This window comes from Anguilla anguilla, chromosome 10, assembly GCF_013347855.1.
Source record: "Anguilla anguilla isolate fAngAng1 chromosome 10, fAngAng1.pri, whole genome shotgun sequence".
In the NCBI taxonomy this organism is placed as follows: domain Eukaryota; kingdom Metazoa; phylum Chordata; class Actinopteri; order Anguilliformes; family Anguillidae; genus Anguilla; species Anguilla anguilla.
Window position 1 is genome coordinate 46,199,637 of NC_049210.1, and position 14,707 is coordinate 46,214,343.

The window sequence follows — 14,707 nt, forward strand, 5'->3', positions numbered from 1 at the left end:
AAAACGTGCTGAATACGCAAATACATTTCCCTGTAGGGAGGGGTGGGGGAGGGGGGGGGGGGGGGGGGGGGGGGGCAGTATCCAAATTTGTGTTTGGGATTACAGTTAGAGCAATGCATAATGCTCATTTCTGGACCGAGGCATGATGCTGAAATCTAAATCTGAACTAATATTAATTTATGGAAATCTGATTTAACAACGGATCACTTTCCTTAAGTGTCATCGAGGGGCGAGCAAATTATACTGTTCAAGAGCTTTCCAGTTTGAGGGTGGCAAGCAGTACATTGAGATATTCTTCAAGGGTTGAACTCACATCTTGGTCTTATTGTTCTGGCTCAGTCTCTCCTGGCTTCTTGACTCTGGCTCGCTGGGAGACTGATGCCCTCTCAATCTGCTGAATAGGTAATCGGCGCAATCTTTCGCTTAGGCTGCGCAGGTAAAATAACCGTGCGTGCATCTGATTGCACCTGTCTGGCTGTACACCTGTCTGTGGACTCCCATCAGTGATATCAGCCGGACCCCGATGGCACTTACTGATTGCTGAATGAGAGTTGGGAGAGTTACCTTCCTCCGAACAGAAGGCCAGCTACGATTTTAACCCTGTTGTGTCAAAAAACAAGATAAGATCATTGTAATTCAGAGCGAAATCAACCACAAGACACGGAACAAGAATATTTATCTCAATGAGATTGGTGGTGTCCAGAATGCAGAAACAAAAAGTTCTGGCGTCAGGCTTGATTTCAGATTTTTTTTCTGCTGCCGTTGAGATCACGACTGCTAGCCCCCCCGGTCCTGGAGACCCCCCCCCCCAGCGTCCCCAGGCCTGTGGTCCGGTACGACAGCTCGTCTCAACCGACCTTGATTGAATCGATATGAATTCCCCCAAAGCCCCTCCCCCCACCCCCCCAGGTTGTCACGGCGATCGTGCTTTAAAGCAAAAAAATAAATAAAATAATAAAAAGCACCGTAAAGCCTATTAGACCGTAGCCCTTCAGGACTAGAACCGAGGCCCAGTGTTCTGCTACGTACGCTAGCAGAAAGAGAGACGCTTTTTCCCCCCCAGGATTCCACATCAGAAATGTGGCTGGCGCAGCAGAACGGCGGCCCTCCAATAACGAGCGGCCCGCGCTGCTGAGTGCGCTCGGGGAGACGGAGGCCTGTCCTCATCAGGCGACGCCAGGCCTCGCCAACCCCTTCGGCTGAAATGTGACACACAGCGCTGAGGAAAAAAAAAAAACCTCTGACAGGATTCTCCCGCAGGTGGGCGTTGACACCCCAGGTCGATTCATCACACCCCCCCCCCCCCCACCCCGGCCGAATCCCCTGACACCTCTGTGCCAGGTAGAGAATGACATAAAATGGCGGTAAGGTGAAATGGCGTATATAGATGACTGTGACAGTGAGGTTTATGTTGGATATAAAGTTGGAGTGTCGCGCCGTCGATTCCCGGGCCAGGTCCATTCCGGCTCCGTTTCAGGTCCGTTCCAGGTTTTCGATGCAGCTCAGCTTTACCGTTGCACCTTCAATATCTCTGATCATTAAAGATTAAGAGGGACCAATATCTAAATGCCAGCTTATTGTATTTATTTGAATACATTCAATAAATCGAGCAGGCAAACCTCAGCACAATCTGCGGGCCTTGTGTATCAGTGCGGTCGATATCAGTGGTCCTAACGATTAGTAACTAATAAGCCAATAAATAAACAAGCCAATAACTAATATTTCTGGTATATAAAATGGAAATGATAGCTGAAAAAAGTGAAATGCATAAATCAGACAGGTGGTATGAGAGATGAACCCTTCTTTATGACCGAAATAGTTTAATGCTCCTCTTTGTTGAAGAATGATAATGGCTTTGCTTTGAAATTATTGTTTTAAAAGCAATCTTTATTTCACTCTCTCTCTCTATAACACTGTGATAAGACTCACCTTTTCTTCCTCCCAAGCTGGATAAGGTCACTTCGTTATAGGACCTCAGGCATTTAACAGCTTTAATTTGCATACATTTCAGAAAAAAGAGTCCATTCAACGACAGACCTGGTGGTATGGGCATATCTAAATCCAGCTGCTTTTCCAAATAAAAGAAGAGTCTTTATGATAAAATTCTTTGATTTCAAAAATGTAACAAAAAAAAATGCATACAATAATTTCAAAAGCAAACAGATCAGAGAGTAGATCTCTGTGATATAGTTTTTCAGCAAAGCTTTACCTTGAACCACAGCCTACAAAAAACTGCTGTGCTCCTGACATGAAAACATTGTCATTTTTTCCATTATCAGCTGGTAACAGCTCATTACAGCGTTTGATCTCACATTGCTGTCATAACGTATGCGGTGAATTTAACAAAGCGGCTTGAAAATCTGTTGCTAGGTGATTGCTGTTTACACGGTCAGTCAATGACATCTGTTACAGGCTGTAATTTGCTGTGGTGACCTGTCATGGCCGGTCTGTACATAGTGTAATACTGCACTTAGGTCATTGCTACAGTTTTTTTTTTTTTTTTTTCACATTTCACAGCAACACTGCAGTACCACACAGCTATAGAGAAACTGAATGACGTAAACAAGGACCACTGGACTGTGGCAACCAGGCTCTGTCTCTTCTCTTTGATGGATTAAATGAAGGGTTTCAACTTTGTAACTGTAACTCACTGCCACCTACTGAAAGCACTGTGGCCTGTTCCCAGCCAAGACCACAGAATTACTGTGAAATTCACCTGCTCCACCTCTGCAGGTGAGTCCTGGCAATAAAACACCCCTGAGTAGCTCAGTCACATCACTCCCAGGTTTTGCATATTGAGTGCAAACGGACGTGGGGTGGAATTGCAGTCGGCACACGGGGGAACGGGCCTCATCTTGACACGATGCTCTTTCGGGACACGTCAGTCAGTGTTCAGTCATAAACATCGCCCTCTGAATGTAGCACAAAAAAATATAAGAAATATTATTAAACGCTGAGGGAAAAGCAGCGGAATACACAGAAAAAGGAAACGCTTTGCTGTTTAATTGTAATGCTCTGAGGGCTCTCACCAGCCGCTTTGAATATCGGAAGAGCAGGACGGGGTCTGGCGTGCGGGTCACCTTGGCACAGGGATAGACACTGTGCTCACTGTTAAACAGTCTCCAGAGGCCCTCTCTCCGTTAACGGTGAAACCAGTATTACCCACAATTCCCGGCCTGCAGGCCCCCCCCCCTCCTCCCCCCACCCCCCTCTTCCACACTCAGATCTCCTCTGCCAATGCGTTGGCTCAGTCAGACCGTTAGAGTTTGTGTTGTTATGGGAAAGGCCTGGTGAACTACGTCACGGAAAGCAAGCGTGCTCGCGCATCCCTTATCGTGAGTTAGCGCACACGCCGCGGTCCCCACTTAAACACGGACTACTCCTCGCAGGAAAATCAATTAGCAGATCAACGAGACAACGAGAAAATGCAACCCCAGGGCAATTAAATGAGTGCTTGGGAAAAAAAAAAAAACTAAACAAATGGGGCAAAGCTGAAAATACGTTTCTTAGGCTGCACATTTATTTGTGCAGCAGTGGCATGGGCGATGTTGAGTGGTGCTTCTCAAGATGTAACCATGGAGATGGAGAGAGGTGCCCTTAACATAAAAAAAAAAATACATAGCTGATTGACCCAGAGGACACTCTGAGACTGAAGGCCAAAGGAACAGGGGTTCGAGCCTCTCTTTAGGTCCATCGGTGCGTGTGCCTGGCAGTATCCCGGTGATTATTTTCAATATTTGGCCCGTTGGATGGAAATATGTTTGCTCTTCCGATGATCAGCTGTAGTCACATGGTCTGCTGTTTGTAAGGCCGCATCTTGTAGCCGTATTTCAAACAAAGCACCATTTAACCCGTGTGTTCTGTTTACCTATTAGCACCTGTGAAACTGCTAGCCTGGGTCAAAAATACCTCTAATATCATTAGGATTTTAAAGCAATACAGAAATAAAACATATGTAAAAATACTCCATGTATATTATGTTAGTGAAGACAAATATAGAAACAACCACAATGGAAACATTCTTATACACAGTTTACAACCAAATACGATTGTGCATGTTTTCTGAATCAAGTACAATTATGATAACTAAACAATTATTATAATACAATTTATTTCAATGAACACAAGGCATGCATGTTTTTCCTTCTCTTTACCTCTTTATGTAGTCCTGTCCTCCACTTTGAAAATTCAGTAATGGATATCGATCCTTGAATCAAAGAAGGGAATACGATTGGTCAAGTGGGAGTATAGGTCGAGCGCAATTATAATTCAGAACCTGACAATGCATAACTCGCTGCTTTTTTTCAGACGTATAACATGGCAGTTCATTTGGTGGATGGAAGTCAAAGGATAGAATTAACTACACGGCTGCATTAAAATGTCGCCCTGTAGTTTTTACATTAATACTCATCCATTCACCCATGAAATTGTACACTCTGTTTCTCTCCCCTTTTCATCTCAGTCTGGCCCCATAAGTGCAAAATTTACCTCCACATGCCAACTCCCAATCAGAAGGGAGATTTCTGGCCCAACCATTTGCATGGAAGTAATATTTATTCATTTTTTATTTTTGAGCTCTGCAAATCTGGGGTCACTGGCAATAGAAAAGTTTAGAGAAGACGGTCACTAACTAAGTTGGAGGATCTTGGTGCCTTTGGAGGGATCTATGACGATGATAGCCCACCTGTATGAGGCAATGATCTCTCAGTGTCAATAACAAGTAGAGGCAAATATGTATGGGTCAGAAATAACAGGCTACTGTCTGACCAACGACGGCTTTCTCTCTATATGTTAGTGAAGATAGAGCTTGTGCTTGTACAAGGTTGAGGGTGAGAGAGAGAGAGAGAGAGAGAGACAGAGAGAGAGAGAGAGAGAGACAGAGTGAGTGTGAGAGAGAGAGAGAGAGACAGACAGACAGAGAGAGAGAGAGACGTGCTCAGCCAGAGAAACCCCTTTGGCCCCCTTTGCTAATGTTATAATCCACAAAACAGTTTTGACAGTCAGCCCCGGGGGGTGATCACAGGGCTCTATTTACGCTGCTTGACACCTTCCTGCTCCTCTGCAGCGCCGATCTAATTAATAGATGTTAAATGGGCGTCTGGCAAATGGTGCATGCAAATGATGTGTTTCCAGCTATCTGAATTAAGCACTCGCTCGTCCCGCTGCAGGCGCCCGCACATAAATTGGCCCTCTTCTTCTCGCTCCGCCTTCCCCTTGTTCCGTTCCCCCCCACCCCGCCTTCGCCTTGTTCCGTCTCCCCCTACCCCTCCTTCCCCTTGTTCCGTCTCCCCCCCCCCCCTCCTTTTCTCTGTAGAGGTGAATCCTGTCTGATTGATGTCTCGGTCGGGTTCTTCTTTGGCTGAGGAGCGCAACCGGCCTGCATGTTTATGGTGAACTAGAGCCAAGACCGAGGGACGGATAACATGACATCATGCGTGTGTAGGTGATTAATTGTCATTTTAATATTGTTTATGTTGGATAATATCTTCAGGCGAGAAATAAATACATATGCAACTAATTAAATAAATGAATAAAAATAACATTTATAATTTGATAGTTTTTAGTTTGCTTAAATGTTGTATTAAATGTAAGACTTTAATTTAATGTCATATGATGTGACGCAGTGTTGAACTGAGCACTGACAAGCATTTCATGCTCATATTAGCTCTTATTTTGGACTTAAATGTGCCATCTGAGGAGCAGATGGTGCTGGGCAAATTGGCTGTCTTTGTGTTATTACATATACAAAACCATTAATGAATAAATCAACGCCCATCAGATAGGCACGTTTCACGCAGCTGGTAAACGCATAATATGGATAAACAAGTTAACTGAATTTACATTTTTGGTATTTCATGTAAACTTGAAATTATGTATTTTGAAATTACACAGCATGGGGTTTTCATTTATTTTGTCTTCCGAACGCTGTGATTGGACAGTTTTGGGCGAAAGGACATAATTTCCTCTGGGTCACGCACAAGCCAATCAGTGGTAGCTAAGTGTCCTGAGAACTCAGGTTCCTGTGCATTGATATACCACTCGGAAGATAATTTTTTAGATATAATTATATATATATATATATATATATATATATATATATAATAGATATAACCCCTTAAAATGTAGATGTGATTTTTAAGGGGTTGCTGGGTGGCCTGTTCCGCACACACGTGCTCTCAGGTGTATGACGTTCCCCAAAGACTGCTGTCAGATCCCGACCAGTTTTGATTGGTTGGCTAGCAAACCTTTAATTGGCCGGCATCTAATTAGGTGCTTGATTGCCTGGGGACAGAGAGCTTTTGTCAGCAGGATTCTCCCGACCTCGTCACCTGACAGTGCCTTGTGTGTGCCGCTCGGTTGCGCTCGAAGGTTACTTCTCCCGTGCAAAGGCTGCTCAGCCCACAGCAGAAGAAGAAGAAGAAGAAGAAATGACAGCTGGTAGGCGATGACTAGGAAGAGAACGCTTTCCTGCATGTGCGCTTGCTTAAGTTGATGGAGGATATTGTTGTAATGATGAGACAGGCCTATAAAATAATTGCATATTAGGCGTCCGGATTTGGAGGGGAAAAAAATGATAGCCGATAAGAATTTTATTTTAAAAAACATTGGTTGTTAGACGGAAATTGAAGTTTTATTTCACAATGACAGAATATGAGAAAAATTAGAACACGAGAGAAAGTACAGGCATATGAAAACTGGAGTAATTAATTATGTTTAATGATGGAGAAAGTAGACTTTAACATAGCAAATAAACTAAACGCACTAGTTACATTTCACAGAGTACATTTTTACAATAACAATCCAGTTATACAGCTGGATATTACTGAAGTAAATCAGGTTACATTCGTTAAGTAACTGCAGCAGAACCACAGCTGGTTATCAAATGCACAATCTTCGGGTTGCAAGGCCACGTTTCCAACCATTATAGTACATTTCCAACCCTATTAAACTCTTTCACCTTCATTGAAAGGTAGTTCAGAGTTGAGAGGAAACACCATAAAATCCTAAATATCCATTCGTGAAAAACTGAGAGTACTTTAAAGTTCTTCACACACCAATAATGAACATGTTCTTCACCAGCTCTGGTTAGTATGCATTTACAAGTTTTTTGCACTCTGTTTTTGTAAACTTGAGTTGGGTTTTTTCTTCTTCTGTGCACATATACAAGGGTAATTATATCAGGGGAAAGTGCACCCCCTGGCTCTGACAAATAGATAGAATTCCCAAATTAGGCCATCACTGTTTTCACCCAGCTAGCTGCACCATTAAATTAATCTGCATACCAATTCCATTATAGGTGTTGCTAAACACTTCATCATTCGCAATCAATCTTCTGAACTGCATTTTGTCCACAGCCAGCTATCATCCATCACAAATGCTAAACCGTAGTCAGAAGGTGTAACACATCCTAACGAACTGCGCGTTCAAATGCCAAACTGAATGCGCCTGTGTAATTAAACTTGCCATTCTAGCACATTTCAACATTAGCCTGCATCAGTTCCATATTCAACCAGCAAACTAAAATATCTGCAAGTCTATTTGACTATCATGCAGTTATAATAGATTTTATGTAATTAAAATGCAGACAAACAGCACTTCAGTAAACAGCATTATAATTTCTACCTTTGCAAGCACAAGTAGTATTATTATTTATAAGGCGGTGAACATTTATAATCATTCGAGTCTCCAGCTTTCTTATTTGAGCACCAAGTTTAATAAAGAAACCCATAATGCTTTCTGCAGTAATTCCCGCTCAATGGTCTTACAAGCTGTCAGCTAATTTCCGCCTCGTGCGCCAATCACCAGCTGGAATATACAGGTATTATACAGGTACTTACAACACTCCGTTTCATTGCATGCACTAAATTTAATTATTCCTCTCTCTCTGTTTTTATTTAAATGTGTGTTCGGTTGAATACTGCCGCTATGCCTCCATCCACACACTGGCAAATACAGTATAGTAACCTTGGGTACGTGGGTGGCTGTGTGGTATAATGGGTAAGGTAACTGGGCTTGTAACCTAAAGGTCCCAGGCTCAATTCTCGGGTTGGACACCATCGTTGTACCCTTAAGCAAGGTACTTAGCCTGCATTGCTTCAGTGTATATGCAGCTGCATAAATGGATGCAATGTAAACGCTATGTAAAAAGTTGTGTTAGTTGTGGATAAGAGCGTCTGCTAAATGACTATAATGTAATGTAATGCAATGCAATGTATGTGGTGTATGTGCATTTCCCCTGTTTTTGTTGCTCAGATGATAGGAAGCAAAGAAATGAACTAATGATACATTAAAAGCGCATCCCCCACTTCCCACATTTGATCAGTACGCCATATGTTTATTTAAATCTAATCGCTCGCCTTTTCTATGCCTTCTAATCGGTGCCGTGCTGACTTGTTGAATTCTTGCTCGTCTGAAACGTGGTTGATGTAAAGCGCAGCGATGACCTTTCCGTGCATTATCTCCGATCGTATTTTTATAAAGTGCACATTCACAGATTTACGAGTTAAAGCGAACGCCAGCGCTCGGTCGTCTTCCTCCTCCTCCTCCTCCTCCTCCTCTCTCCGGCATGAGTCGGGCTTTTACGTTACGGGCGAGGTGAGATTCACAATCGGGACACCATTTTGCATCACGACTCAAAAAAAAAAAAAAAAAAACCCTTCTGATGTAGCTCCTACTCGCACTCCTCGTTCCAAACCAAATGTCTCTTCGGGACACCAGGCCTCTCTTAACAGAATTCTTTGCAGAATTAACTCATAGAAGGAAACTGAGCCTACGTTTTATGCAGGCATTAAATTGTGAGGTTAAATTGTGTGTGTACACATGCATATTAATTAAGGATGTTTCATAATTCACACATATGTGTGTTTTCCTTACGTATAATAAACATGACTGAAAGCCTTATGGTTTTCCTCAGTGAATGCCCTTAATTGCCGCTGTATGGTGGATTATCATAATTGACCTCACAAACTCGTGTAATGAAGACTGCTGTTGTGTAGAGAAGTCGCTTACACTCTCACAGTCACTGTACTAATGCAATGACATACAGGAATGGCATGTCTGTTTGCATATCGCCTAAATGTTGCTTTTGCTTTAAAACAACCAAACCAATTTACAATTTTTTATTTCCCCTTTGTAAATGCACTGTGCTCTTAGAATATTCCTACGGATTGTGAAAATGTTTGTCGCAAGCCTGGATTTCAGCTACACGGCTAAAAGGGAACAGTTTGCGCACATGGTCCGGGTCGCGTGTGGAAGCGAGTGGATTTTCACATCGTGTTCCAGGTTCATAAATCTGGCATGGATTTTGGCGTTACACACAATTTACGATCAAATCGGTGGATACAAACACTTCATAAATGAGGTCCACCGTGTTCTGAGCAAAATGAAACATGTGCTTGCGAAGCTGGGACTGCCATGACGTATTGACACGTGTGAAAACATTATAATGACACTGTTGCGCTTCTGTAGTGTAGTGCTTTATGTGTCCTACATCTATGTTTCAGCAAGGAAACAAAAATAATAATTTGAAACCTATTTTTGTTTGTTCATACAGTAGTAATGAGGCCTGACTGTGTGTATTCACACACACACACACACATGAACACACTCAGACACACACACACACTTGCACACACCTGTGGTCATCTCTCCTCTTCCACATCTCTTCTGCTGAATATATTTCAAACACAGAGAGAATACCACTGATGTGAATATAAGATAAAATTGATACACCAGAGATCAATATAGTGCCTTCAGTCATATTAAACATATTCATGAAAAACAGTAGGACAAATCATTTCTATTCAAATGCTCTTGTAAATGCTCTGCATGTATAAATAAAGCACTATTTTTGAAGAAAGTTTTTTGCTGTGAAAATATGAAATATTCCTGGAAGGAATTTAGAAATTTAGAAAATATATGTTCATGAATGCCACATAATTATTTACTTTTAATTTGAAATCTATAACTTTGCCGCCTGATTGCTGCCCAGTAAGAAAAGGACCTGGGGGAAAAAAGGATTACTCTTGTTTTTAAGTTGAGCCAATAGCAGCATCAGTTTAGGCCTGTGACAGAGAAAGGGGCGTGGCCTCGGGAGGCAAATTGTGCAGGACAAGTTGGCTCCAGGCACCCTTGTGGGCCAGCCCCGCCCCTCGTTGAGAACAGCTGAGCAGGGTTACTTAATCAGCAGGGAAGGGTATAAGAGAGGATGCGGTAGCGTTAGCAGGGGAGAGGACAAACTGTGTGAGTGCTGATGGGCTTGGCGAAGTGCTGCCACCTGACCTGGCGAAGTGCTGCCACCTGACCTGTAGGGTTTCTCCTTCCACCTCGTTTCCTGCCAATGCGGGAGGAAACTACGGATTTGTTTCTTTGAGGGTTCAGCTTTATTATTTTGGGACAGTCTGTGTAACCTTTGTCGTGGCCGGCAAGCAGCTTACCTGCCCGGTGTAGATAGAACTGTCAGGGCTGTCCAGTGGGAAGAAAAAAGGCTCAACTTGGAGCTAGGATTTGTTTTCTTTTGTTTCTCTTTTCTTTGTCTCCGCTGGCTAATATTTTCAAAATAAAAGTCTCGGCATTTCTGTGCCAGAAGCATACCTACTCAGAGACTGTGTTGATCTGCTGCGCCACTCACACACTCCTGGGCGCATGACACAGCGTTGGGTCACAGGCTGTACATTTACAGTAACTTGGCATGGTAGAAGCATAACTTCCCTTCTTATAAACAACTGAGGTTGTAGTAAGGTTGCTCGTTGCTTCAGTTGTTTTGACTGTGTTGCCATGTGGCCAGTGCAGTCATCCAGAGCTCAGATGCAGCATTGCATTGTGGTTTATGCACTAGAAATTCTCGTTCCCAAAAAAATCATATGAGCAAAATTATTGTGTCGATACAATTCGGTAACTGCTGTAAAATGAAAATATAAAACAACTGTGTACTCAATGATGTTTGTATTGCAGTATCACAGGGAAAAAAGTATATGTTAGCTCCACGTTTCCCCACGGATAAACTGGCATCTGATATTTGTGCAGGCCCGAACTCTAACATTGTAAATCATGTGCATTTTGAGGCCAGATTCAGTTCAAGGTAAAAAAAAAAAAAAAACCTCAACTTCAGAGGGAGAGACAGCTCTAAGTACAAAGACAGGGTATACTTTAGATGTACTGCACAGGATCAGGGGATTTAAGAAGCAAAGAAAGTAACTGCGGTGTGAATAGGCTGCAACAGATGGATTGTGAGAAAAGGACTGAGGATTTGGCAGTATGGGATTTTGGGGAAGAAAAAAAATCGACCTTTTCCTTCTCACTTTAATGAAATATGAACAGTCAGAGGCGGACGGAGAGGAGGCAGGAGAGGAGGGCTAACGATCGAGGCCAATTCCTTCAAAATCTTTCTGGAGCAAAGTGAGGCAGAAAAAAGCATCAAACAGTTTACAGGCGATTGGAATTATTTTCTCCTTATCCAGCGGTATAATCACTTCTGATTTGCGGCCTGTTCCGCCTCCTCTGAATTTTTGTGGCTCTGATTCCACATCATTCCGGGATTGTACACCTCTCTCCTTGATGAGAGAGAGAAAGGGTGAGAGAAAATGAGAGAGAGAGAGAGATGTCATCTACGCATTTTAAAAAGAAATTCCGCTTTAGTGCACTTGTCATGCAAATAAAGCGTATTTGAATTTGAATTCAAAAATTTTTGTTGAGAGCCGCTGAGCTCTTTGGGTTTTTGAGATGTGATTTTGTTTTTGTTTCTGTGGCTGACAAACACAGAGATGGCAAAATAACCACAATCAAAAACAAGATAATTAGAGAGAAAGAGAGGGAGGGAAAGAGAGGGAGAGGGAGAGGGAGAGGGAGAGGGGTGCGAGAGAGAGGGAGGGAGGGAGGGAGGGAGGGAGAGAGAGCGGCTGTGAGGTGGAAAGATTACTTTATTATTAGAGGGACTCTGACCTTCCTGCTCCTCCTAGTCCAGTCCGAACTCCTCTGCAAAATTAAGGGATTTTTTTTCAGCCAGCCATCCCAAACTCCCTTGTTCTGGCTCTTTCTTTCTGTTCCAAAAAATGCTCTAACAGGCCCTCACAATAAATCAGTATGATTGAACATAATTCTATTAACCCGGTTTCAACGAAGATCAACAATTTATGTACACATAAAACAACTAAATCCACATTCCAGAAAATTTATATTAGGCCATTTATTTCAATACAATGTTATTTTTTCTTGACCTTTACTCTGAAAACTGTACCAGAACTTCAAAAGAGTCTTCTCTTGTACGTTGAAAAGGGAATTAAGGCAAGAGAAACTGAGATCAGAGGTGAATTTTACACAGGGGCATTATTTTTATGCAGGCATATGCTAGTGCTCTTATCTAGAGCGACTTACAATATGTACACACACACACACACACACATACTTTTCAAGCAAATTGCTTCCGAGCAGTGCCATAATTGTGACAGCTGAATTTACTTCATTGCACAAGTAGTTCATCAATCAAAGGAATGTGTTACCATGCATCTTGCACCCCAGCCCCATCTGCTGGTGGGGCAAGGCCCCACAGGCCCCCTAACTGAAAATATTCCCCCTGGCTGAGATACTGATCCTCAAACCCCTAAGGTAGTATGACACATATTTAATCTATGTTCACTGGGGTGGGAGGGGCCAACACAACTTCAGATTCGTTCCAACACAAATGCCAAAGTCGGTCAGTCTGTCAATAAATTACATTGGCAAACAAATGTGTCTCATCTCAAACTTCAGAAAGAGTTTATATGGTTTTCATGCTTAGAGTTCGACAGTTTGAAATATACACGTGTAATGTGCAAATGAAAATAAATGTTAATGTATTGCATTGTACAAGCAAACACTGCCATTTCCACATTTGATTTACAATGTGTTATAATATTGTTAGATGATTTATGCAGTAAGCCCCTGGAAGAAAGCTCAGTGTCATAGTCCTGCAGCCATTCCCAACATCAAAAATTAAATAATCCTCAACAAATCTTAAAAAACAAAACAAAACAAAAAAGCTTTATGATTATCATAAGAAATACAACAATCCATGTCCCTTGACAGGGCGATTTTATTTCTTGGCCTACCATAAAAAAAAAATCAATTGATTGCACAACGCTCTTTAGTGCTGTCACAGAGTCCCTGGCTAATCTAATACAGCAAGTACCTTCTTTCTCTTCCGCATTTAACAAAAACTGTAAACACGCTACATTCATTTCTCTCCAAACTCACAGCTCCCTAAATCTACTCTCAGGTCATTTGCAGCCTGAAATGGTACTCCAGATCACCATGTGAAAGATTCAAAGCCCAATGTGTTTTTTTTTTGTTGCATTTTATACAATGTAAATTATAAGGTCATTTTAGTATTCACAAAAACTAATGTTTTCTTTATGCTGAGCTATAATCTCCAGTTTAATTTATTTCAATTATTTTGTGTTCGTTTGAGTTCAAATTCATTTTGAAACCAATTACATACGCAAAGCCTCAAGGATTTTTAAAAAAGTGTGTAAATAAATAAATAAATAAATAAATAAATATAACAATGGATATTTATTAAGCTGTATATTTATTTTCTGGACAGTTTTATCGTGCCTTTTTTCTCACACACTTCTGTTTACATAGCCGTGGCCTGTTTGCGATAATCGATAGTCAAGCCTTGTTCTTTGGAACGGGTTTCTTCTCACCCTCCTAGGGCAAGGTGACCAAAACAAGCCGGGGCAATAAAACACCTGCAGTTAAAGAGGAGGGTTGAATGTGTCCTCTTCCAAAGGTGTCTTTCTGGTTACTTTTTTTTTCTTCTTTTTCTCTGTGTAGAAAAATGCTGACGGATTCTATGGGCCAATTGATATGTGCCACAACAAAAAACCCATAACCTTGATTAATAGATAACCTTGATTAGTAGATAACCTTGATTAATTGCTGACATAAAGTACAATTACACGCTTATTGACTCAACGGCTTGTGCACCAGGGCCCTGCTTTTAGAAACTCAAATTAAACATCGTTAATAGCAATTAATTTAGAGCGGAGAAAGTTAGGTGAAGAATTAGAGGAGCGGTTTCAAGGTCACTTATTAATTTTGTGATCTTAGAAATAAAAATTAAATTATGCTAATTTGCATTAAAATAATAGCGCTAATCTAAAGTGTGTTAGCGATATTAAGTTAGCGAGTGTCATTTTAGCCTTCCTCAGGCTAAAACAATGAGCACCTCTCTTATCTCGACTCAAAAATAACGAGTTCAGCATTTTAAGATTCAGAAGTCACGTGTCACTGTATTCAGATTCTTATTTCACATTGGAGAAGAGAGGAACGTTTGTCTGCGCTGAAACTGCACAACTGTGGGACTGAGCAATAGGGAGAAAAGAAGACTTTTGGACTTTATTGTATAGCGCCTTTTACAGAGAACTGTCACAAAGATGCTTTACGGAGTAGCAAGGCATGGAACAGAGCAAAGAGGGCAAACAGGGAAAACACCAGGCCTGAACCCCCAAATAGCAAGCTCATGAGGTAAAAAATAAATAAATAAATAAATAAAAAACTCTCTGGAGAAAAAACTCAGGAGGAACCCGGCTATAGAGGGGGAGCCCATCCTCCACTGGCCGGCCTGGTGTAAAACAGCAGTAAAATGGAATGTGGTAGAAATGCTATAAGGAACCTATCACAATAAATAAAACATCAATACATGAACAATCCTTGTTAATAGCAGTGT